This window comes from Palaemon carinicauda, chromosome 43 (assembly GCF_036898095.1).
Source record: "Palaemon carinicauda isolate YSFRI2023 chromosome 43, ASM3689809v2, whole genome shotgun sequence".
NCBI classification, from domain to species: domain Eukaryota; kingdom Metazoa; phylum Arthropoda; class Malacostraca; order Decapoda; family Palaemonidae; genus Palaemon; species Palaemon carinicauda.
Genome location: NC_090767.1, coordinates 37,755,821 through 37,783,320, shown reverse-complemented (window position 1 = coordinate 37,783,320; position 27,500 = coordinate 37,755,821). Strand labels below are relative to the sequence as shown.

The 27,500-nt window shown below is 37.5% G+C and overlaps 1 protein-coding gene across 2 annotated transcripts in view; it reads left to right on the top strand.

Moving 5' to 3' along the window:
• Window positions 1-27,500, top strand: part of LOC137633618 (uncharacterized) — an 871,256-nt gene that overhangs the window by 261,453 nt on the left and 582,303 nt on the right. The window contains exon 1 of one of the 2 annotated variants that reach the window (XM_068365882.1): window positions 16,620-16,841. The exons of the other annotated variant lie outside the window; for it this stretch is intronic. The gene's annotated coding sequence lies outside the window, so the exon portion shown is untranslated. Of the gene's footprint in view, window positions 1-16,619; window positions 16,842-27,500 lie in introns of those variants that run through there. 2 annotated transcript variants of the gene reach the window in all.

Below are 27,500 nucleotides of genomic sequence, written 5' to 3'. Positions count from 1 at the left end.
GCTAAATTTTAGGTATCAATAATATTGGCTATTAAAGCAATACGGCCTTGAATATATGGAAAGCTTCTACATACCCCTCATTGAATACCAAACCATATTGCTTTTTAAAATGATTAGTTATTGAAGCACCTATATCTGAAAAGTTTTGCGCAAATCTATGAAAATATTTATTGTTAGGATAGGGAAGCTAATGATAGCAAATCTTTCCGATATCTACTTTATCACCTAAATACGGGGTAGTTTTCCCAAATAAGCATTTCTTTAGATTTTAAGCAAGGTTTGCTTTTTCAAAGGCTGCCTGGACTTTTGTTTTTGAAAACAAAAGAAGGTCCTCTAAATACACGTCATAATATCAATACCATTTAAAAATTCCTTTATTAATCTTCTGGCTGCATTTTGTGATAAAAAAAAACAACTTTACTATAGGATCATAACTAAAAAACGGAGTTCTACAGTGGATATTTTATTAGCTCGTCTCCGTAGAGGTTTTGGTAGAGGTGGTGTCAATTCAGTAGTATTAGAGAATTTTTTTCTAATTAATATCTAGACTTATTGGACAAACATAATCATGAAAATAAAGTCTAAGATATGATTCTGTTTGGTATGATCCCAAGAAACTCAAGTTGATATATTTTTTTATGGAAAAAGGAAAAAAATATATGGGCCGTCCCACCAAGGGAAGAGATGTACTTTGTATGGGGACTACACATACCCTTCAATTTGAACCCATGTAAATCCTTCAACAAAAACACGTGGTTGAATAAGATTATCAAATACAAACTGATATTTATTTAACCCAAAATAATACATTTAAAAAAATAATCTTATGTATGGAAAAAGGATCCTGGTAGACCTGACTGAATGATATTCTTCGAGATTCTGGCAGCAATGAAAGGAGGAAATTCTTCGGGGTTTCTGATACCGTGACAGGATTACCCTTTCCAGGATTCATGCTGCCCTGACAGGATAAGAATTCTGGGTTCAAGCTGTTCTGACATAATGTCATTTTTCGATTTTCTGACAGCCCTGACAGAATGATATTCTTCAGGATTCTGACAGCACTCCCATGATGAGATTCTTTAGGGTTCTTGGAGCCCTGACAGGATGACCTTTTTCGAGATTCTGACAGCCCTGACAGAATAATATTCTTCAAGATTTTGACAACACTGTCAGGTTTAGATTCTTTAGAGTTCTGGCAGCTCTGACAGGATGACATTCTCCAGGATTCTGGCAGCACTGTCAGGATATTCTTCAAGATTCTAGGAGCTTTGTCAGGAAGACATTCTTTAGGATTCTGGCAGCCCTGACAGGATGGCATTCATCAGAATTCTGTCAGCAGACATTCTTGAGGACTCTGGCAGCCCTGCCAAGATGACATTCTTCAGGATTTTAACAGCCATGACAGGATGACATTCTTCAGAATTCTCACAGCCTTGACAGGATGTTCATTCTTCAGGATTCTGGCAGCCCTGACCGGATGACATTCGCCTGGATTCTGGCAGCCCGATCAGGAGGACATTCTTCAGTATTCTAGCATTCCTGACAGGATGACATTCTTATAAATTCGGGCAGCCCTGAAAGGATGACATTCTTCCGGATTCTGTCTGCCTTGACAGGATGACATTCTTCAGGATTTTGGCAGCTCTGACAGGATGACACTCTCCTGATTTTGGGTTTCCTTGGCAAGTTAAAATTCTTCAGGATTCTATTAGCCCTGAAAGGAGGATATTCTTCAGGATTAATAAAAATGCAATGGAGGAGTCCATGTGCAGCCCTGACAAGATAAAAATAACTTGTCTACTGTAATGAAGAGCCAGTGAAGTTTGTCGTCAAGCCTAGGCTACGTGAATAGGGTCAACCTGAAAGAGAAAGTGGCTATATTAAGTGAAGCTGTCTTGGCAATAAGATGCATAATGTTAAATAATCAGACACAGCCACTTCTTGTTTTTTTTTTTTTTGCCCCTTCAAGAGTTGACTGCATGTGCTGCGAAAATAAGCCTAACAAAATCACTCAAATGTCAAAGAGTTGAAGTGTGAAGTTCCTCATCTGCTCCAGAGCTAGTCCTATCTCATGCAGAAAGGAGGTAATGGTTTTTGTATTATAATTTTGTTGGTCTCCCTCTTTGTGCTGCCCCTCACTCCTCAAACTGGTCATCCTCCTTAATGGCCAGATTCTTAGCCCCATACATAACAGCATCTCCTGAGCTGTACACATCTTCCTCATCCATATCCACCAGTATGAAATAATTTACTTAAAAATGAATTGAACTATTAATGTAGGCTAAAACAATAACAAATCCATTCACCTGAAATATAAAATGAATTATGGAATGTAGCTAAGAATAAATTGATTTATGAAATCAAAAGATCAAAAGAAAACAATTAGGCTCTCCTATTTGGGAAGGGGAAAAAACTATTGGAAGTCCCTCACCTCTGGTTTTCTTTTTGAAGGGTAGGAGTCATCCGCACTGTCCCTCATGTGCTCTAAGAAATGCGAAGACTCATCATGGGGAACAGGATTATAATCATCTTTGCCGGTGATACCCTGCTTTCTCTCCTTGACATGTTCCTGCTTCTATTGAGCCTTCTTCTTCTTTTAGCCCTTGGCCCGGAATTCTGAAAGAGATTCTTTTTTTTTTCAGTCAGTATAAAGGCCTTCCCTTTTTTTTTGGCCCTTGCTTAAGGATGACCAGGATCGTAAGTGTAGGATCGGACAGACTCGGGAATAATAAGTTGGTCTAGTTCTGTTGAAGAGCTATAAGGCTTCCTGCAGTTAGAATTGGAGCTTGGTAGTTGTCATTCCCAAAGTTGAGGGCCCAACATCAGTAGGCTGCCAAGATAATGTTCCCTGGGAGAAATCTGAGAAAGCTCCAAAACCAGAGTCAGAGTTGGTATTCTGACCTCATCAGAGGAAGAAGATGGAGAAACTCTTAAAAGGCCCAAAGACAGACATATCCAACGGCTGGATCTTAGCCATTGTATGAGTAGGCAATGTCGCTATGATGAGGGCCTTCTGCAACACCTACTCAATATCCTGAATGTTCACGAGACAATCTTCATTTTAATGTCCATTCAGCAAGAGGTCCTTTCTTTGACCTGCTGAAGCGTCTCAAGATAACACTCACTATTCGTCCATCAATTTTGATGCAGGATTTCTTTTGACAGATCAATAGTTCCTCGCATGACAGAATCATTCCTTCTCTTTCTTGGAATATAAATACTGGATGGAGCTAATGGCCTGAAACATTCATGATAGCGACACAAGGCATTGTGGAATTTCTTTCACGGGATATCTGAGAGGCCACAGGCTGACCCTTTTCACATAAGACCTTCACCGGCGTCATAACAGTAGACAAGCTACTCTCATCCAAATGGAAGATCCTATCGAGGTCTAACATATACATCTCCATTGCTTCTGTGTGAGCCTTGAAGTAAACTTCGTTTGCATGGTTCAATCAAATGTACCTAGCAATTGTCATGCCCTACGGAGCCTTTAGGGTGAAAGCAGGTTAGACCAAACATTTAAGAATAACTCAACAAGCTTTTAACTATAGTTTTTGCATTGCAGCATCTTACTGAGATTGCTTCTCAGTAATGGGTTAGAGTACCCATGATTGTTAAAAGATAGTTAATAGCTTTTTAATAGAAAGTGATTGTTAATACAATGCTTCTAGAAGGATAAAATAACTTACTACAACACCACATATACTCACTGCACAGACTCCATAAAGTATACAACGCTTCCTGAAGGCTGAAATCACTAGTTACAACACGGCAATCATGCACTCATTGCACACCCTTTATGTTCAACAGTTAGAAAAGATTAAAATTATTGAGAGATCTTTGATCAGGCAGCCACTTCAATGTTTATAACACTTACTTTCTCTCCCTTATTTCTAGGCGAAGGTCTACCTATATTAATTGCGATATTCTTAAAAGGCTCCCCCTCTGATGGATTATTATATAACGGAGCTCTGGGAATTACTTCATTGGGATTACCATCAACTTGACACTCGTGAGTTTTATCTACCCCTGAAAGTCCTTGATCATCATAAACTAATTTCAAAAGTAAATTGCGTAGCTTCCTAGGGATTACTAATTGTTCAATAATCTCTTTGCTAACTGATATGGGGCAAACATAATGACAAAAGATTTCCACACACATATTATTGGGATAATTATCAAACTGATATTCAAAAATACAAGTCAGTATCTCATACTCTCTCTACCAATGGAGTAGCTCATCCGTATTCAGAATGTTGGTGCCTAAACCAGCTCAGTAAGTATTACTTAAATCCAGGACATCGACTATGTCTACATCACTTTTCTGAACAGTTACATCGTAAGCTTCTCTAACACTTTCACCACCGATAGAGTCAGTCTTTTCAGCCACAATCCTGCTAAGATTAAAATCACCACTTCCATCAAACACGTTCGAATCCATGAAAAACCTATGACAGTTGTGCATATCTGTAACTAAATCTGACCCAGTTACTACCATTTAAAGCAAATAAATTTCACTTACAATAGAATTCACACATTTTGATGTAGTTCAATCATTACCGACTATAATGACAATGCTGCCATTAGGCATATGGTCTAAAACTGTTAGCTTTACATATTTTGACACTCCCTGACTTTCTAAGTTCATTTTCAAATAACAAACACACAACGCAATTGTTTAGAAATATACCTAACATAACTTTTTCTTTCATACTTAATATGGTCATTGCTGGCACCAACCAGCAAGAAACTTCTCTCAAACACAATCCTTAAAGAGAGGAAACTACACCTTTTCTCCAAAAGCACAAAGCTTTATGCCAAGGGATCACTAGTGTTTAAGGATATCCAAAACTTCACTCCCAAATTTTCATCAGCACAGGAGTGTGGAACTCGCCTCCTTTGTAACCATGTGGCTAGAAAAAGGAGTCATAGAAAGGTATATATTTCCCAGACTCCATTACAAAAAAGGCTCTGCAGAAAATAGAGTAATCTACACGTCGTACGATCCATTTGAAATGACAACTCTCTCGCATTGCTATCAATTACTACTCAGAAGGGCTCAGTCTTGTGCTACTGTTATAAAAGATGCTGATTGGAATGCCCCTAAGTCTCACTACCATGAAAGAGTTTACCACTTTTGTGGTGTCAGGTCTTCAAAATCTTAGCATCCTAATAAACATTGCAAAATTAAGAATAATTTCAGGAACGATATCAAGTTGCTAGGCAGCCAATGGAATATGGGGAAAACCATATTAACCCTAACAGAAGGATCACAGCAAAGAATTCTAAGCAAAGTTGCAAATGAAAAAAAAAGAACCCAATTAATAAGTTTTTGTTCATCAACAACCTTGTTATTGGAGGTACTCTTTTCCAGAACAAGTGCATACAAAAATACACTAGGACTTCTCCCTGTGACATCTACAATAATCAAATAGATCACATAGCCATCAATATAGAGAGAATGAGGACTCTGAGAAATATGAGAGGTTATCGAGTGTAGATACTTGTAATGATCACCACTTCCTAATAGCCACACTGAAAATGAAACTGAAAGCACCGAACAGGAATCATTTTGCAGTCTTATAGACTCTAAGAGAAGAAGAGCAGGCGATTAGCGATGAATGGTGTGGTGTTAAGAACATTTATCAGTCTGTTTCCAGTGAAGGAGAAAACCATGTATATCAAATGATACTTGCGGTACTATAGAAAAGAAGAAAAAATCATAAATTGATAGCTGAAAGTATTCAAGTAAGTAATGCAAAATTACAAGATAGAACATGCTATGTATTCCAGTATTGATAGTAAAGTCAAAAGAAAAGCCAGGAATGACTGTAGAGAATATTTAGACAGTAAAGCAACGAATATTAATGGTGAAAGAACTTCTCATAAAATTACTAATGAAATCTCCACAGTGACAAATGAAAAGAAGCCTATACCCATCAAAAAGAGAGATTGAACTCTTACAATAGCTGAGGATGAAGAAAGGTAACGTTAGATGGACAACATCAGTGAAGTCATGGATAGGAGATATGAAGGGAAATATTTGAATGATATACATGAAGCTGAGGAAGATCTTGACGTGCCAATGAATGAATTCAGTGTGTTTAAAGTCTAAGCTATTTTTATAAAAAACTCAAAAGATAGAAACCCCTTGGATAGGATGGCATAACTGCTGAGATGGTATTAGCTGATATGAAGTGACTCCGAGAAGGTTAATAAGATTATTTTTTTCAGAATAGGGAATAAAGAGGCTAAATCTGGTGAGTGGGAGCTAGAAGTGTTGGTGAAAATGGGAAAAAAAGGCGATCTGACTGATTGCAATAATTAGAGATACATAACATTACGTCAGTTGTCATGAAAATATATAGTTTGCTTATTCTAAAGAGGATAGGGAGATAGATTGATCAAAAGCTGAGAGGAACAATGAGGATTTGAAAAAAAGGTAAAAGTTCTACCGACCAAATTTTCACTTTAAGACACGCTGTATAGAAATGCGTAGTATATGGGAATTCACTTTTGATGGCTTGTGGACTATAATAAAAAAGCCTTTGATAGTGTACACCGGCAAATTTTGAAAGAGTCCTGCTTCATTATGGAGTTCATCTTAAATATGTGAATTTGATTAAGTCTGTTTATGAGATTAGTATATGCAAAGTTAATGTTAGTGGAGTCATATCAAATTAATTTCCAGTTAACAGTGGATTCCTCAAGGGGAATGTGTTGTTAACAGTATTGTTTAGACTTCTCAGGAATTTTGTAAGGCATAGAACAGTGGAAGATGGTGGAGAAGCATTGAACTGGATTGGTAGTAGGAAATTAGCTGATCTAGAGTATGCTGATGACGTTGCCCTTATTAGTAGAACACCAGAGGATTAGCAATGCTTACTTCCAAGACTGTATGAAATATCATAGGAGGTTGGGCTCAAGATAAATAGAAGAAAGAAAGATCTGATGAGAACGGAACATGCAATAGAAGGTGATGTATTATTGGAAAAAAAAAGGATTGAGGTAGAATCATTTATATATTCGGGAACTATGATTTCTAATACGGGGTCTTCAGAATGGAATTTAATGTAAGAGTGAAAAAAGCAAATCAGATAATGGCAAGGTTAAATAAAATTTTTAAATCGAATAACCTAAAATTAATCATAAAAATCAGGCTACATATCAATTTAGTGACATCAGTGTTACTGTATGGACATGAGTAGTAGACTTGTGGTATGTCAATGGAAACATATGGAACAGATTTTGTAGATTTGAGAACAAAGCCCTCTGAAGGATATTGGAAGTTAGATGGCTGGACAAGATTAGAAATGAAACCATAAGAGACATTTCCCAAGTGCCAGAAGTGGATGAGAAAATAGTGAGTGGTCGATGGAGAACGTTTGGTCATTCTGTTTGGACTCCCTAAGGGAGATTAGTTCACTGAACTTTCAACTGGGCTCTGCAAGGCAGTAGAAGAGTTTGGACGCCCAGACCTACATGGCTGAGGACTATGAAACGTTAAGTAAAAGATGATTAATGGAGAAGTATTGATTCAAAAGCTTAAGATAGGGACATTTGGCGAAATCTAACTGAGGCCCATAGCACCAATAGGCATAGAAGGAGATGATGATGATGATGATGATGACAAAAAAAGGGTAATCAGTATGCTTCTTAGAAGGAAAATAAAAATACCCGTCATTTTTTATGGATAACTAAACAGAAATTGTGCCACCGAAATAAAAAACTTTGAAATTTGCTACAAACAGTTTTTCACATGATTATATTATTCATGCAAAAAAATTGTATATCTTTTTACCCGTACGGAAATGAGGAATAGTAAACGGTTTCAATTACAATGAAAGGAAGAATTGCATATAACAATACTCTTTGTCATTGTCCATGACATAGTCAGTGAACAATGCATGGCACTTAGACAGCTTCTTAGGGTGTATTGGTACCACCAACATGGTTGAGATGGGGGTTGACTGATTGTGAGAAAAGTCGAGGCCGCTAATAGGGGAAATATCCTATTTCTTAGCAAGAGACCTCCACTGCCATCAAATTATATCCCATCCTGCCAGTGGGGAAGGGAATCCACCACCGACACCATACAGTCCCATTTATTTGTTAGTAGGTTTTCCACTCGCTCGTGGGCCACTCCTCCTAAGGGTTTCAGTGTCTTGCTGGGGTGACTACCACTGATTTTCTCTATTGGTAATGATTGGAATCTCGTGATTCCAATGTCTGTCAACCAGCTAATGTGGCCATGCCGTAGGAACGCCATTTTGTAATTGCGTACCAGTTTCCATATGTGCAGGAGACTAGTTGATATCGCGAATGTCAGTGTTCAAATATTGCAGTATCACGAGCGATTTCTTATCGCAGTCTAGGCTGCCCCCTACAGTGTGTTTGCCGTGATTATCCTTTTGTCGGGTTTTACCGCTAATTCTGCTTTCCCATTTGACTATAGGTAATTTGCAGATGAAGAAAGCCGACATATATTGGCTCACAAGGTTTGTGCCTCCGTCCTTGGAAACCTCCTCTGGGGCCTCCACTTCATGAAATAGCCTCTTAGCACGGAAATTACTCTTTGGAAATTAGCACCATTAGGGAAATGGGATATTGCGAGCCATCCCCTGAGCCTATCGGAGTAACTCAGGTACACCCGCCCTGGTGAAGAAGGTGCGTGTGTGTTGCAAACAGTACACCAGTTCCTGTTCTGATGAAGGTTGCCTCAATACCAGGAAAGTAGAAGGACTGTTGAGCCTTCCTGAACCTGGAGTCAATTCCATGAAGACCTGCATGAAGGTTTGCTGCGATCTGTCGACGAAGTTCCTCTTGGATTACTAGTTATACATACCCAACTTCGTATGTGTAAAGTACTTGGTTTTCTTAAGTTAATAGGTGATGTCTCATAACATAAAACGGCTTAAGGCCGGCTACTCCTGGCGACTTCTGCAGGTGTCAATGGCCCGCAGATACCTTCACTATCAGTAACAGGTATACAGGATCCTTCGGTGCCCCTGAATTGACTGTTTTCACGTCCATCGTGAGCTCCTCCTTATGTAGAGTATCTATTGCTGCTAAAGGGATGGCTGCTGCCATGTCGTCCTCCAACTCAGCATCACATTCCTCAGGGGAGGTTCTCAGGGCCGGAAAACTGGATAGGAAGCTTCCCGCACAATTCCTCCAACCTGGTAGATACCTAATAGTATATTTAAATTAGATGGTCCTCTCTTTCATTCTAAAAAATCATGAGTTAACGATGTTATGCCAGTGCGCTACTCCTAGGAGCTTGATTAGGTAGCAGAGATTGGAGTACTAGTCTAGCCTTCCTTAGGCACCAAACGAAACCCAGGTCAACCCTTCTATTGTTTCGGAACCAGATTCTTCACATTGTAAAGTGGAGCCAACACAACATTGATCTTTGCCCTGATTGGAACATGGAGGTTGACAACTCCATTTAACATTTTTCAGAGGCTGCGGATGCTGGAACCCTAATTGGGGTACCAAGTGTTTCAGATGTGGTAACATTGACAAGTCCGGTCTGGAAGGCCTTGATTGCACGATGCTCATATGCCATCCATAAATGTGCACATGCCACATCACAAAGGTCTGGTTGAGTGGGAATCAGCAGGCCTGCAGATCTCCGGGAAGCAGCCGTAGGCCTACGTGCAGTCTGCATACTGGCTGTTTAAGATTATAAGCAACACACTGCTCCATGTAGGAAGTTTAGGACTGGAGGATGTCAATGAGATACAGGTTGTTCAGAAAGGAGTATAATTTAAGACAATACATCTCCTACAAGAGCTGGATATAGACTGGGTGACCCAACCTGCAGCAGCCTCCAATGCATGAGTCAGGAATAGATTCCTACCTACATAGGGAGAGCATATACTTACATATGATCTTACATGTAATAATTCTCTTAGTGAGGCAGATTTGCACCACCTTTTGGTCACATTATTTGTTTTTATAAAAATTTATCATGACCATCACAGCATTTGCTTGTATCATATTTATACTATTTCTAACTCTATGTGTTTACAAAAAATATTCAGTGCACTTATTTTTATTTTTCAATTCAGAAAGTAAACTACACACAATGTTTAATAAGACTCATTTACACTTACTCAGAAGGTTGCCCTTTTAGCTCGGAAAAATTTCCTAATAGCAGAATGGTCTGAAGTATTTTTGTCCGAGTACCATCATTGTTTTCATATAATTACTAAGTAATACTAATCAAAACTTATTTACTAACCTAAATTTCTCCCTCATATAGAGGTTTTGTCAAGTAAAAATGTTAAAGAATTAATATATCATAAATTATCATTATGGTAAGTCTACTTTTAATAATAACACCCACTAGAGTCAATGATAGAAGCTAAGTTTAGGAAAGTGCGGTTGTTACTCAGTGTTGAAATTAGGAATTTGTTAATATTGTGTTCTATGCAATTTATCCAGCACTACAGCATCTTCAAAACAAAAAAATTGCTATTTATGTACGAAAAAATTGCAAACCCTTTCTATACGGACTCACATATTAATATCCCACTTCTTTTGTGTGTTCCGATGAAACCATGAATTAGGTAGAATAATCTTGTATGAAGATAGAGTTTCCGATTCTTTTCCATGTTCCAATAAAACCAAAAAGAAAACCTGAATATATCCAATGGAAGTGACCAAAGTTCCTGTGTGGGTAAACAGATTCATGTACTGGTTCTTTGGAATAATTAATATTCCTATTACTCCTGGTTGTTCGGAAGAAGTCAGTTAAAAAGCATAAAATTCAGGATTTCTAGAGTGTCCTTTGTACGCAGGTGTACTTAACTTTCCTGAAGAAAATAGAAAGGCTAGAAAATTCAGGTACCAAAACTCATGCATTTATACCATGATGATGGTACTAATATATAATCACTGATATTGGTGCCTTTGCCTGGTGTGATGATACCAATGAAAATGACGAAAAATCCCTCTTCAAATTTCCAGCGATCATGCGGTTATATTTTGCTCCTGGAAATATACTGTAAATGAGGTCTTGGTACTTCTGCCTGCTTCAATGAAATCCTGGAGAGACTGAGCAATCCTGATAAAATTGCAAAAGGACCCTGTTTGTGTGCCCTGGTCCTTGTGCTATGACTGTGATGCAATCAAGACTGAATGGATTTGCGTATTCAGCAGTAGCCTGTAAAAGCCTGTAGAATGTTATAAAATTTACCCAAGGTGCCAGGATGCTTAGCTTTTTTTTAGTACAGTCGGTGTCTAAACTGATGCAATAAATTGTATATACTGTCTGAACAAAGATTTAGCAGGGATTCAAGATTTCAGTAAGCATTTTAAATTCTATTGAGAGTATACAGTGAGTGTATGTTGGGTTTCAGCCTTTGATTTTAACTTTATGGAAGCATTAAAACCATTGTCCAGAATCGTTGTAAACGTTGTAAAGGTCGTGCAGTAAGGGCAGTGGTGATGTTTCCTGTTATTTTAGCTTTCTGGAAAAGTTTTAAACCTTGTAGAGTCAAGGCAACAATTGCATGTGGTGGCACACCCAACTAACTAGTCTACCTTTTTGATCTCCTGAAATTGAAGCTCTCTTGACTGACCTGGATGTTCAAGTAGGTGTAAAAGCAAATAGTTAGGTAGCAAGAAGAGGAGCTTTTAGCACAAGTTGGAGAATTAGTAATGTTACTCCATTATGTTAATGAATTTGTGGTAGCTCAGGTCCAACTGATAATTGGCCATCTTCTATAACTCCCATATTATCTACAGATTTTAAAATTCTTATGGCAAAACGTCTAAATAGTTAGGCAAAGGGCAATCATATATTCACTAATTTGTAATTTGCCTTTTCATAAAGGCCTTGTGGCATGTGAATTCCTTATGATTGGCATTGATTTTAGTGGTGCCATTTGCCGTGTTAATCATGAGGACATTGTTTTCTAACTCAAAGTGTTGGGAGTGAGCTGGTCTTTTCTTAGCATCATTATCTAATTTCAAAGAAATAAATCATAAAGTGTAGTTGATGTTAATATCCAGTACTCACTAGGGTACTCTACCTGGCCGATTACTTTTCCTTTTTCATAGGCTACACATAAAATGTAGATTCGACTAGAAAAGAGGCTCGTTGCATATGCAAATGATGCTACTCTCTTTACATCAATTCCAACTCTACTACTACTACTACTACTACTACCCATAATGATTATGATTATGATGATGATGATGTTGATTGGCACCATAGTGATTATAGGAATGTGATATCCGGTGTTCCACAGGGTAGTGTTCTTGGCCCATTACTTTTCATACTATATACACATGACATGTGGTTTGGCCTAGAAAACAAGCTTGTTGCATATGCAGATGATGCTACTCTCTTTGCGTCAATTCCATCCCCTGAATGTAGATCTAGGGTTGGTGAATCTCTTAATAGAGATTTAGCTAGAATTAGTGCATGGTGCAAATTATGGGGTATGAAGTTGAATCCTAACAAAACTCAAAGTATGATTGTAAGTAGGTCAAGGACGGTGGTTCCTCAACATCCGGATCTCAGTATTGATAATGTTTCTTTAAATATGTATGACTCTTTCAAAATTTTAGGTGTGATTCTCGACAGTAAATTTACTTTTGAGAAACATATAAGGTCTGTGTCTTCTTCAATTTCACAAAAAATAGGCTTATTGAGAAAGTCTTTCAAGATTTTCGGTGATCAATCTATTCTGAAGAAGTGTTTTAATTCTTTCATTCTACCTTGTTTTGAGTATTGTTCTCCTGTCTGGTCTTCAGCTGCTGATTCTCATCTTAATTTGTTGGACAGAAACTTACGGTCTATTAAATTTCTTATTCCTGATCTAGATATTAATCTCTGGCACCGTCGTTCAATTAGTTCATTATGCATGTTGCATAAGATTTTTCTCAACTCTGACCATCCTTTACATTCAGATCTCCCTGGACAATTCTATCCTGTTCGTAATACTAGGCAGGCAGTTAATTCTAATAGCCAGGCCTTCTCCATCACGAGGCTCAATACTACGCAGTACTCTAGAAGTTTTATTCCAGCTGTGACCAAGTTGTGGAATGATCTTCCTAATCGGGTGGTTGAATCAGTAGAACTTCAAAAGTTCAAAGTTGGAGCAAATGCTTTTTTGTTGACCAGGCGGACATGAGTCTTTTTATAGTTTATTTATGACATATTTGTTTTTGATGTTGTTGATAGTTTATTATATGACATGTCTGTTTTGACGTTGTTTCTTATTTTAGAATGATTTATTGTTAATTTGTTCTCTTCATTTACTTATTTCCTTATTTCCTTTCCTCACTGGGCTATTTTTCCCTGTTGGAGCCCCTGGGCTTATAGCATCTTGCTTTTCCAACTAGGGTTGTAGCTTGGATAGTAATAATAATAATAATAATAATAATGATGATGATGATAATAATGATAAATGTTAGGCTTCTCGGAGAGGATACACACAAAAGCAAACCCCACACCCTTGATCACTCTAACAGACAATTGTCCCAGAACATTCTTAGAAAAAAAGGGCATAAAAACAAAACATAACCTTAAACCCTAATTAATCACTTAAATACTAGAAAAAAAACATTCAAATAACAAAAAAAATATCAATCACAAAACCTTAATACTAAGCACAGATAAAAAAGTCACCTTAACCTAAATCTTCAAAGAAAAAAAAATATTCAGTAGATAGAATACGCAAAAAAATAGATAACTCCTCACAAATCCTGACACCGACATAGTTCACAGACTGTACCAAAAAATACTTAAAACTAAAATAAATCATTGTATTCTAAAAACACCTAATTAAATCTTTATATGTTTAAATTCATTGATATCAACACTCTACCCAACAAAGGGTCCAGTCTTCATATGGCAACTTTACCGCAGTTCGGTTGCCAACGATACACACTCATGCTCCAATATACTTGACAGAACAGTCACTTAGGTGGTGGTCATCATCACTGTCATCATGATCATCATCATCATCATCATCATCATCATCATCACAAACATGAATATTTTATATTACTGGCCAGGTCATCAATGGTTAAAAATTCTTGATCACCTATGTATTCCAAAAATCATTGTACCATCTGGGTCTTCATCATCAAGCTATTCATGTACATACAAGGCCAGCAAACAACACAGTCCAGGCCAAAATACAAAAAAAAAAAACAAAAAAACTGCTGAAATAAACACTTCCACACTGGTAAAAGAATACTAATAATAATCCAGCATTCTCACAACTGTCTCTTGCTGCAGTCAAATCAAGAAGAGCATTCGCCCAAGCCATTCGCCACTGTCCTAACCTAGCTGAAAACCAACAAACAACCTCAGCTCTACCTACAGTCTTTCTCACAACAATCATTACACTAAGTACCTCTCTCTCTCTCTCTCTCTCTCTCTCTCTCTCTCTCTCTCTCTCTCTCTCTCTCTCTCTCTCTCTCTCTCTCTCTCTCTCTCTCTCTCTTTCTGAATTTGGCAAACAACAATAAAAACAACCCCCCCCAAAAAAAATAAATCCTTCAATGCAAGTGGATATTTAGCCAATGCAAGTGGTGAGCCACTCAGTGATTTCAGCCTTCCAGAAGCGTTTTAAGCCTTATAGATGCTGTGTAGTAAGCGCACATGGTGGTATAGCCTTTGATTTCGGCTTTTTGGGAGTCTTTCCAACATTTTAGATGTAGTGCAGTAAGTTTCAGTGGTAGAATACACAGTGATGTTATCCTTCTGGAAGCGTTTGAAACATTACAGAGGCTGCCTGAGCAAAGATATGGCAGTGATTATTACCTCTAGGAAGCGTTTTAAATGTTGTAGAGGCTATGCAGAAAGTGGGAGTGATTATGTAGCCAGTGGTTTAAACATTCCTGAAGCATGCTAGATGATACAGCCAGTGTGTCTTAAAGCAAGCATTGATGCTGAATATCTGGTTTTCTTAATGAAACCACTTCCGCTGTTCACAGAGAAATAATTATCATAAATAAATACGTGGATTTATGTGTTCTTTGCCAGCACGGTTGTCAACATAATCTCCAAATAAAAGAATGGACCCTAAAATGATCCATTTGTAGTCTGTATATAGCCCAAATTCTTTGAAATCCCCATTCCTTTATCCCTTGATTAGATGTGATGAATTATCACTCATATTCAATAAAGGTAAACCATTTTTTTTTATGAAAAAGGTAAAGTGTGTTTCAGCAGTGTGCAAAGGTCTTCTGCTAGACTGATGCAACATAGGAAAGCATCCTGGCATCTGGGGAGAAATGCCAAGAGAGAATCTTAACTCTTTTTAGTTACCTTCAAATAGCTTTGAAGATTTACTTTAATAACATGCCTCCAATATCAGTTGCAGCAAAGTTCCACTGATTAAATATTCAATAAAAAGTAAAAGGATACAGCTGGTGGTAGGCTCCATGTCGTCATGGAATCGCAAAATACTGGTGTGCTATCCACAAGTTGATCCAGTGCGACTATAAAATGGCTTGATATACACTAACATGTACATTCGCCTGCAAAGTGACCGCTAACTTGCTTGAATTTTTCTGCTCAATTGGTTAACAACTATTTTCTTTATTATATCGTACACATTTTACTTTTTCTTTTGAGAATATTTTCGAAATGATATAAGAGAGAATTTAACCTCTTTTTACATCAAAAATTGTCATATTTAAAGAGAAATGAGAAAAAAAGCATGAAATATCATGAACCCTTTTGTTCATTTATGGATGTGAACAAATTAGAATATATCGTAAATTTTAAGACACTATACTTCTTTTTTATTCAATTATTGTCTGATAATTTAAATTTATTATTATTACCTTAAATTATTCAGATGCGTTTTCTTAAAATACTTTAGTTAAAGCCGGCTTTCTTTACATAAGAATATCATCATTATGAAAGTTTTACTTTGATCGATTCAGCAACTATTTTGTCATCCAGATTGATGTAAAATATGTGAAAACTGGTAACCTAGTCAACAGATAGTGAGAAAGGAAAGATAGAATATTCTCAAAATTGGTAATAAATGAGTAGTTAAGACTTCTGAAGGTCTCCAGAGACTGTCAAACGGAGTTTCCCTCTTCATCTCAGAAGATATTTATTGAAAAATGCTTTATCTTAAAAGTAATCCAAAACTCTGTATACATTCAAAGCCTACAGTGATTTCTCACCTTACCAACAAATCAAGATTTATTTCTCATGGTTAGCATTCACCAACAGGAGAAAATTACGAGACAAAAACTGTCCTTATCAGCAGCTCTGCCTGAAAGAGCTCTTATCACGACGTTGGTCCTCCTCACCCCCATCCCCCAACGCCTCACCTTCCTCAACAATATATGTGGCAATATACGCAGAGATGTAGATAACAGATAGCGGTTAGACTAAAATTCCCTCATCTCTTCACTATCGAAATTAACAATTACAATATACCTAAAATTAGATGATCTAACTCACAATATGTTTAGTTGAAACATACTATTTAAGAGAAAAATAAATTGAATATTACAGGTATAAGTAGCCTTTATCACTGAGCCGAATGATAACACCTCTGAACGCCTTATCACGCGGGAGAGATAAAGTCTGTAGCAGATAAGAAGTTGCACACCCAACACTCATATATCGTGTTTAGTGTCGAAAGCTTATCAGTCTAAAGTTATTTGGAATCGAGTCTCTCTGCTTTTCATAAGCTCACTACAGGAATATTTATAATAAAAGTGATCGACCAGAACTTAACAAGTATCAAATGAAAAGTGAGAAAAAACCAGAGCATTTACCAAAGCCTGATAAATAGAATGCATACGAGATTGAAGATAACACTTGGGTATCCAAGGTTAATTAAGAGGTGAGTTCAATGTTACTTTCAATGACCATTCAAATGTTATGTTAACTATATTGACCATGAAGTTTATCTTTATTAGAGATACCATGAATAACAGTAAAAACTATTGATTTTTTGCAAAGTTTTTTCATATAAGAATTTAATTAAATTTTGCTAAAGAAAATCCTCAGAGTCTGATTATAAGTTAGTCTATGACAGAGGGTCCTCATCATCCAGATATTTGCACTAACAATGTCTCTTTTACTATATATAACTCATTTGCCTCCTAATAGAGTTGAACCGAAGAATCTCCCATTTTAAAGCAAGATTGATCTTGTCAAAAAAATCATAAAAGAAATGAGAACATGAGTGCTAACTCTCCTTTATAGGTGAAATTAAATGCATATCCTATATACACATTTATTTGATATTTATGGTGTAAAACAAAACATATTGAGATGATGTAATTACCAAAAGGAGATCATAAAACAGAAGTTAAATCGGGTATTCTTCAACAATGAAAGATTTAATTTTTCTTGTATTTTCTTAATTTCTTTGGCATGACAATGAATCCTGAGCTCATGGATATTATCAATGATCATATCTAACATGACCAAAATAAAACAATTTCATATTGTTTGCACCAATTTATTTTTTTGTGAAATTCGACAAGTATAATATAGGATAACTATGTTCAGACTTTGTCATAAAAAGATTTATTTTGCTGTGAAACAATATTTTTTTTTTATAATTAGGACACATGACTGAGGTGTATTATCAAGGTAAATTTCTAAAACCTTTGATACAAATTGAACATTTTTATTGATATTCTTCTATGTGAATTCATCAATTCAAATTGTTACTCTGACAGTAGGGTGCTATTGAAGAGTTTTCTACGGTGTACTTTGATGAACTCATCAGCAATATCTGTCAATTCTAGTTGGACTTTGAAGTGGAGGGTTGAGGGTCGGCGGTCGGTCATTCTATTCTTGATGTGTGTGTCCTTAGCAATCTGATAACTTATAGTGTTTCTCAGCTCCGGCTGACATGGCTGGTAACACAAAAAAGGATAAACAGTGAACATATGTTGGAACAAGCATCTGTATCTGCATAGGACAATGCGTCCATGAGTGTGTCTGGAAGCGTGCCTTTCAAGGAACACAACATCATTTCCCATCATCAGAGTTCATTTTGAAATGACAGCGAGCTTGGACGGTCTTCTTTCCTTAGTAGTAGGTACGTGGTGATGTCTTCAAACAGAATGAAACGTTATGTTGTAAGTATCGGGACCAGATGCAGTATGCTAGAAACCGGCTGATATTCTTCTGCTGAAAACGTATCCTTCAGCTGTTATAAAAGGTCATCAACCAATGGGATTGCCTTTTTGCACTTTCATTATTGAAGTGGTGTGACTGACTCAGTGTTACTTGGATGCCATTGCACTCGAGTTGAGCGTGGCATGGTTTCAGTTAATCCAACTTTCTCTGCAATGTCTTTCACTTCATTGTCGTACCACTGCTGAAACTAACTCAGCATTAATGTTAACTCTGAGCCCTTGGATATCTTGTGTGAAACCGCAACCATGTGAATGCCCAGCTCATGCTTTTTGTAGCTTTGATGCTAGAGATTTAACGTAATCCAAGCCATTTTTCAAAGTCACAAATGATATCACATGTTAAAAATTCTAAGCAAATTACAACATAGTAATAAAATTTCTGGAACAATTCAAGACACATATGGAGTTCAACCCACCGAGTTTTGCACAGGCCTATCAGTTTTTGATGCTTGATTTGAAGGCAGTAAACATGTAGCACAGTTTCAAAGACTCTTTGAAGTTTCGATGAGTTATCAAAAAAAACTAATATCCAGAATCTATCAGGTCAATCATGTTTGGGTTTTGTGGTAGTTCATTGCTTTTGTCAATAGCAATATTCGGCACTTGGGTATGACAGTGAATGTATGGTGCCCTTGGAGAAACATCCTTTATATGCCAATGAACTCGTGTGCATTCAGATAACAATAAAGAGACACCATCATATGCTTGTTCTCATATGTAAGCCAAATTAAGTTTATTAGATGTGAGAGATTCTATCAACTCATCAGCTATGGCTTGACCTGTTGTGCAGCAAAAGTTCTTAAGATCCAAAAAGATCTCGAACATTTTTGGACTGTCCTAGTTTGAGATCATGCTTTGATACCGCTGACACACAGTAAGATCTTTTTGATTTGTATAGTTTTCTGTGACTTCATCTACTATTATGGAATACAATTAAACATAGCCATTTAATGATTCAGTTCTCTCGGCTTACAACATATTCTAAGTTACTTGGACCATATCCTCCTATATTGTATTTTATTTGTATTCAACATTTTTGGAAGCAGTGACAAATGTTCATGTAGTATTTCATCACTCTTCTCATCTTCCTCTAACATAGCAATGAAATTGTTTTTCTTCTTTTTTGGGGTAGATGACTAATCCACCTTATTGTCGTGATGGCCCCGAAGCGATATGCCTTGTTACCCAAGTAGCAAGACACAATCAGTATTTTTCTTGAGAGCTCGCAAATTTGTCTCCTGATTTGGTTTTTTCACCTTCTGTACTGCAGAGTTGATGCAATGGTATAGAGCTGAATAATTTCAGATAACTATGACCCTCGGTTAGCAGCTTTGATGGGAAATAATGAATTATTATAGTTAGACAGCCAATCCTCTTTGCAAATTGCCTTTAACAGTTTCTGAAAAATAAACTTCACAGAAACACAATGTTACTCACAAAATATATATCCATGGTGCAAAATGCTCATAGACCTCCTTTCATAGATATGGCCTCACTAAAGGCAAGCCAAAAGACATGAGGTTAGGTCCGCTTCAGGAAGCTCCCTCCTTAACGCAAAGAATATCTTATCACCTGCTGCAGCTGTTTTCAACTTTCCCATACCTTTTGCCTCTCTCCTTCTCTTCACTGATATTAGTAACGTCACTATTGGTACAGTACTCGAGCAGGTGTTCTGCGGCTCTTCACACCCATCTGCCTTCTTCAATGAGAAAAAATATCAAAAGCGGAATTTGTCTACTCTAACTTCGACCCTAAATTGCTGTCCGTCCCTTTCTCAACTTCTTAGATGGTACGCGTTTTGTCATTTGCACGGACCATATGCCGCTGTGATCAGACACCATCATGCTGGGAACTTAAAGTATTCTACTAGACAAGATATATTCATATATTCTACTCAGCCCCTGGTTATTCTTTCTATATGTAATCACTGATGCAGTACCAACGTGTATCAATGTCTCATTTTCACAATTCTAAACTTGTTACTCCGTCCTGTTTCAGTTGTTGCACACTTACTTTATTTTCTTTTGCAGCATTTCATATTATTCCCATAATGACAATACTTATTATGGATATTATTAATTCATATTTACGTATTAAATCATTCTCTATATATATATTTTCATATTTGCACAAGATTGAAAGCATTGACTCGTTCTGTTATAGTTACTTTACTTTTTTTTTTTTTTGACTTGATTTCAGTATTAGATTTAATTTTCATACAAGAAATACCTACTTTGGCCAAGTTTATTTGTAAGTCACCATTCTGTTTAGGTATAACTTTCCCTTTAATCAATCAATGCTGAAAATAGAAAAACTTCAGATATTTCCTCTTGTTTTACCTACTTTATCTCTGTGTAACCTTGGCTTTCCAAAACTTCTTCTTATTCTCTTCATATGACTGACCCAATCCCTGACCTCACCTCATGTCAGCTTCCCTCTTTGCTTCACGTACCTTGCACTTTACTTCCACATTTTTCTTTCTTTATTTTTCATACTTCTCTTTACTATAACTCTGCAGCCATTCTTCAAAAGCCCTCTTTTTCTCTTCCACTTTTACCTTCACTCCTTTATTCCATCATTCACTGCCCTTCCTCCTTCTGCCTCCAATAAACTTCTTGCCATACACATCACTTGCAATCCCAACAAAATTTTCTTTTACTAACTTCCACTCCTCTAAGTCAAGCATGGATAAAGTCTTTGCTTTGTTGTGAGCAGAAGGTAATTGTGGAAAGGTTTTGTTGGGAGGTTGTTAATCCATTCTGTCTGCTTGTTCATGTGCCAGTAATCCCCACATTGGTGTAGGGAATTTTCTTACTGCAGGACTATATCTAAGGACAATAGTCATGAGATTACAGCCTTTTGGCAAAGGTACATTTCTTTCAATTCGGCAAACTTTTTTTATTGACTCCAAAACCATTCAGCAGATGACACTTGACTCTTGCGAACACTGATAGCCCTGTTGTCTTGATATAGTGATCAATACTTTGTATAGAGGGAATACTGGGTATATTGGGAAGTTTAGGATAGAAAAACTTCTGAGTATGATGTGAGGAGGTGGGCGTAGGTATCCATGGGTGCGCTGATGTGGGGAGTAATTTTGGAGGTTGTGTGTTGAACAAGTGTCGACGAGTAAGAGTCTGTGTTAACTAACTGTTTGTGAGCAACCTCATCCAGGAGGTGGAAATGGGTGAAGAAATCCACATCGAGGATTAGCAATGGGATGTTAGCAAAGAGAAACTTTAAATTATATTTGGCACTCACAAAATATAACAAAAGGGCTCCTTAAAACTAGGTGGAGATCACAGATCGGTTGGCAGCTACTATTTGGACTTTGGTAGGCTTAGACAGACTAAGTTGTCTACCAAAAGCTTCTTTCTGTAATTCCATCATGTAAATAGAAAAGAGTGCAGAGAGGGCAGGCCACTGCCAAAAGCCCTGGTCTCCTTAAAAGCCTTTAGGCCACTGACTACTGATTACACATTTTTACACAGCAACTATGAATTAGGAGTGGTAGTAACATATCTGCGGGTAATGTGCATCAGTCAGTGGCTAGAAAGGTCACTGGTTGTGGTGTGAGATACGGGTGGAACATATTGGTGGTGGGTGCCTTTGTTACCACTTCTACACATCGTGGTGTGTGTGTCTGTGTCCTACCATATTCTATCGTACCACATTCAGGTTAACTTTAGTTGATTGTGAATAGTTGTCCTCTTCATCTTATTTAGGGTATGGATTGAGGAATTGAAGATGGTTAATTGGTTTTCCATAAGTGTGTCGAATTTGGTCACCAGGTCCTTCATGAGCAAAATGTTGACATTAGGGACGGCAGCACATACAGGTTTGGGCAGCCGCGGTACCCAAAGGGCCCAAAGTAGATTCACCACCTGAGGAGAGCTATTTGTAGCAGGTTGAAAGTGAACTAGATTGTGATTTCCCCGAGTGCAAGCAAAGACTTTCACTTCACAAACTGTTGTGGAGAGAGCTTAAAAATCTTGGTTATATGGACGGCTTGCAATGGTGGGTACTGCTCCAGGATATAAATATTTGGGGCGTAGTACGTTATTGGGGTATCCCTTTGTTCAAAAAGGAAATTGTAGATTTCCCCAAAAGTGTCGTTGGTGATAGCCACTAGTATATAGCCTGCTTTGGTGATATAGCTAGTTATGCCCCTTCTGTGAAACTGAATCTTGCTGCACTGAAATCAAGTAAATTCCTCCCTACTTCTATGAATGTTGTAGAGAGACAGAGACATAAATAAAGGGAGGTATCCCAAACAGTATGGTGCAGCACCAAGGGGAAAGGAGGAAGAGAGCTGTTCCTTCTCTGGTCTGCAATTTTGCGATTGTTCTGTTAGGTTATATCAGAGAGGTTTTAGGAATGTAACTAAACTTTTTTAATGGATAATGAGCCTATATACAAGTACTTGCAAGCAAAAACCTCACTAAATTCAAACAAGCTAATACAAGAAAAGCCAAGCTTAATCTACTTTTTTTAAATGTGCACGGAGAGAGCAGGATATACAAAAAAAAAAAAAAATTAAAACACTGAATGATAGTGTGCGAAACATTTGTGGTAAATTGCCCTATATTCCTTAGATTAGTTCCGTCCAAAAAACATATATACAGTTATATAAAACTATATTTTTACTCCTACTAATATTTTATATAAACATTAACTTTTAAACATATAATTCTTCTTATATAAATCTTGTATGCTTATTTCATTCATTGCCCTTGTTTTCAACTCACCTATGATACCGAAATTTCCATAAATGGGACCTTTTTTTATATGTTTTAGTTAATGCACTTGAAACTCACTTACATACCATATCTTCTCTTTTAAAACTATGCTCCAAACCATAACCCTCAGGGAACCTTTCAAAATTACAATCAATCTTATTCTCTACCGTACCGTGCATCTTTGACATTGAATACGATTAATCTTCTTTACATATTCTAACTTGAAATTGAATTTATCCAAATTTTATATTGTCTTAGCAATGTTTGTATTCATACACTCTTTCCTAATATATTATTATCATTTTATTATTATTATTATTATTATTATTATTATTATTATTATTATTATTATTATTATTATTATTATTATTATTAGCAAAGGAAAAACCCTACTTTGAAAAGCAAGATGCTATAAACCTAACGGGAAAAATAGCAGAGTCAGGAAATGATATAAGGAAGTAATTAACTGAATGAGAAAAAATGAATAAAATATTTTATAAACTGTAACAACGTCAAAACATATGTTATATATAAACTATAAAAAGACCTATATCCGCCGGTTCAACATGGAAATATCTGTTGCAAGTTTGAACTTTTGAAGTTCTACCGATTCAACTTACCGATAAAGATCATTCCAAATCATGGTCAAAACAGCCATAAAACTTCTAAAATATTATTAATATTCACCCTCATGATTTTGAAGGCAAGGCTATTAGAAATAACTGCATAACTAGTATTACGAACAGGAGGTATCTGTCTGGAAAGATATGAAGGTAAAGGATGATTAGAAATACGAAACATTTTAAGTAACATACAGAACCAACTAATTGAATTGCGGTGCCAGAGATCAATACCTAGATTAAGAACTAGAAATTTGATAGACCGTAAGTTTCTGTCCAACAAATTCAGATGAGAATCAGCAGGTAAAGACCAGGATATAGAACATTATTCGAAACAATGTAAAATTCAAGAATTAAAACAAGTCTCAAGAGTAGATCAATTATTGAAAATATCAAAATAGCTCAAAAGCCAGTTTTCTTTGAATTGAAAGATAATACAGAGCTAATGTGTTTGTGATAAGTATATTTGCTGTTGTGAATCACACCTAAATGTTTATAAGAGACATAAAAAATTTAAGAAACATTTTCAATGCTAAGATCTTTATGTTAAGGAGCCATTGTTCTTGTTCTACTTACAAGAATACTTTGAGTTTAGTTCAGATTAAACTTCAAGCCCCATAACTTACGCCATGCGATTATTTTAGCTAGATCTCTATTAAGGGATTCAGCATTCCGATATCTACATTCAAGGTATGGAATTAATGCAAAGTGTGTAGCATCATCTATATATGCGATAAGCTTGTTTTTTAGACCAAACCACGTGTCATATGTATGTATTATGAAAAATAAAGGACCAAGAACACTACACTAGGGATCACAAGATATCACATTCCTATACTGACTATACTGTTCATCGACACCAATTTGCGATGTATGGAACATTCAATATTGATGCTCTGAAACGACCCACCCACTCCCAAATGTGCCTTTCTTAACTGGAACAGGTTAGTTATATAAATACTCAAGCTCTGACGAAATAAAGTCCAGTTGCATTCACGAGTCTCTCAGTTACAACTTAACTGCTCTTCGGCACATTGTTGACCACCGGGGTGTTAAACTACCTCCCGTGCCTTAATCCTTGATGATGCTGTCCTCAGACACTGACTAAGCCATTAACGCCACACCTTGGAGACTTTAACCTGGTTCCCAAATGTTGAAGTCAAGTTTTGCTTATAGAGCGTAACCCTGTCAAACACTTAAGCTGAATATGTTCTCGCTACCATCCCTGGGGACACTTCCCTGAAATCTCCAATTGGCTGTGCAAAGACGGGGACACCCCATAATGTATGAAGACCTCAGATCATACGTCCTAGAGCAGTACTCGCTATCAGCAACCACCCACATAGCATAACTTTTTTAGCTCTCAATAACGTTTGGGACTATATTGCTTAGCTCTCTCATGGACATGACCAGTATTGTTCACCTGCTTCCTAATACGGCGTTTCTCGTTGTGAAGTGAATGTACTTAATGCAATTTGTGCAACGTGCTTACACGAATCTGTACGTGTGTCATCCCCGATGTTGATATTTTGCCCAAGAAGTTCCTGATGACCAAAGTCAATGCCTTATGGACAGCCACTTCAGTGCCTTTTGGACCTCCCCCCACGCCTCCATTTCTAAGGAGGTGAACGAACTATTCAACTTTGACCAAAGTTAATGTGGGTGCCATAGGACACAGTCGCACACCCTCTGACGTGCCAGAGCAGCGACAAAGCAGCCCACCACCCGTACATACCACCCCTTGTTTACGCCTCAACCACCGACCTGGTCAGTCACTTACCGACACCCATCAGCCACAGTTAGTCTACTACCACATCAAATTCAGGGCAGCTACGAAGAAATTTGCGAATCGTCGTCAGTGGATAAAAATATATATGTATGCCATAACTAGTGGCGGTGGCCTCCCCCTTCACTAATCTTTTCTTTTTACATGACGCAGATACGGTTGTGTGATTCTTGATAGACACGTGTGCTTACGGTTCTTTTATGCCAAGACCACTCTACATGACATGAGGTAGTATGTCTAAATCTGCCAACATATACCTGGTAACTGCCAACGGATCTGTGATACATATGCATGGTTATAAAACCGTCAGATTATTGATTAGAATCGCCAAATATACTTGAAAGTGTCTCGTTGCTGATGTCAAATAGCCAATTCTCTGAGCGCACTTCCTCTCCCATTTCCACCACCTGGTTGACGTAGCTCACCTACTGTTAGTCAATGAGGATTAATCCTCCTCAACACCTTTCCAACCCATCCCCTCTCCCCTTGCTTTCAACATCAGCACACCCGTGGATACATAATCCCAACTTCTCACATTATACCCAGATGTTTTCCTTTAAAAATTTCGTCAAACAACCATGGTTTCAGCTTAATACGGTATTTATAACCATATAGAGACGACGGGTGCCACAGTTTTCACCAGATTCTTATGTCTGTCATCGTATCGATTGGCAATTGCTAAACAAATATTCGTCAAAATAAAAAAAAATGAGCTTTTGGCAAAAGGCCTCCAGTCTATCATCATCAAACTTTCACATATTCCTGAAGAAAGTTGGCACTCTATGTCCGTGTTGGGAATAAAAGCCTCTGAACTGCAGACAGAACAGGCTCACTGCACTCTCCCATACATAGCCGATGTGACCTCCTACTTGCACAAATCCAAGGTTTTCTCCACGTTCTACATCCTAAAGGGGTATTATCAGGTGCCCTTGAACCCAAAGGAAATCACAATACTGCCATAACCACCACATTGGGTACATAGAATTTCAATAGCTCCTTTTGTTGCCTTTGTTATGCTGGGACCACTTTTCAACATCTCATGGACAGCATCCTAGGGGTACTCTACTTTTGTGAATGTTACGTGGACGACATGCTTTTCTTCTCTTTTTCCAAAGAGGTACACCTCCGTCATCTATGAACCATACTCGACCACCTAAAACAGAATGGCCTTGTGATACTGCATGACAAGTGCACTTTGGTGCCAACAAAGTATTATTCTTAGGGTACCACTTCTCTCCTGAAGGAGTTCACATCCTCCATGAAAAGTAGCAGCCATTCAGAACTTCCTCACGGCTTCGACCATGAAAGCACTGCAAGAATTCTTAGGCATGATCAACTATTATCACCGTTTCCTGCCATGAATCACCACACCTTGCCCCCTCTATTCCTCCTTCAAAGAAAGCCAAGAGACCTGGAGTGCAGTCCTATTCCAGAAAGGGCCTTCTGCAACGCAATGAAAGCCATATCAATCACTGCTGCTCTTACTTTTCCTGTGCCACATTGACCTCTCCTTTTCTTCACCGATGCTAGTGACGTCACTATTGTGGCAGTCCTCGGGCAGGTGTTCAATGGCTCTACATGCCCATTGGCCTTCTTCAATAGAAAGCTGTTCATAACGGAATCCAGCTACTTCACCTTCGACTGCAAATAGCTGGTAGTGCATTTAGCTGTCCCTAACTTTCCGTTATTTCTCGGAAAGAATGTCATTCATCATTCGCAAGGATCACAAGCTTTGTTTTCATAAAGCCATTAACAGGGAAAATGCAACGTCTGCCTCGTGTATATCTGACCTATCAATTATGGACATCATTATCGAATATCCTGGGTATCACTCTTCCTTAGAACAATGTATACAACCCTGCTTTCACCAGTATGGTTGAACGTTATCATCGTACCATCAAAGCAGTGTTGATGTCCCGCTGCAAGTGCTCTGACTGGTTTACCAAGTTTCTCTGGATCCTCCTGGTATTCAGAACCACTCCTAAAGATGCTGTGGATGTCTCGGTATCTGAAATGGTGTATGGTAACCTGTTTGTTTTCCTTGCGGGAATTCTTCCATCTGAAACCTCTTCCGAAAATCTCCAGCAGGTAAAACAATTTTTTGGGAAAATTTTCTCATTGCTGTCAGAATTATAAGTCCCAGCTAAGCAACACATCAACTGATCAGCACTCATGAACATATGTTTTCTGTGCCATGGCTCT